The sequence below is a fragment of the Gavialis gangeticus genome, unplaced genomic scaffold, assembly GCF_001723915.1.
Source record: "Gavialis gangeticus isolate Ggan-Ray unplaced genomic scaffold, GavGan_comp1, whole genome shotgun sequence".
In the NCBI taxonomy this organism is placed as follows: Eukaryota; Metazoa; Chordata; order Crocodylia; family Gavialidae; genus Gavialis; species Gavialis gangeticus.
The window spans coordinates 2,928,819-2,929,246 of record NW_017728973.1 but is presented as its reverse complement, the minus strand read 5'-3'; positions in this window follow the sequence as shown (position 1 = coordinate 2,929,246).

Sequence of the window (428 nt, the reverse complement as noted above, 5' to 3'; positions counted from 1 at the left end):
CACAATCCTCTGAATCCAGTGATGCAGCTATAGCAGAAGGGCTGGAAGAGAGAAATCCACCTCTGGAAGGAAGGTTTAGTCAAACCCAGCCATCCAGTCTGACCCAGCTTGTGCCCCCATACTTGGCAGGTGGGAGCTTCAGGGTGAGCTTCGTGTGCCCAGGACTTGGCTTTTAGCCTGTTTCACAGAAGAGTTTTGGAGCCTCCCCATACTCCTTGTGCACCGTCTTCCCTGCAGCTCCCTCAGCTGACCCCACCTTCAGGCCCTTAGCTCTTTCTATGCATTTTTTATTATTTTTAAGGAAATTTGTTCATGTCCCAGGTCAGATTAGCCAGATCAGTTCCCAATCCTTTGAATCATTCAATGTGGCCCTACTACCAGCAAGTGTCCTCTGTGGCAGGAAGCCACCTTTGTTTCTCCCCAAAATC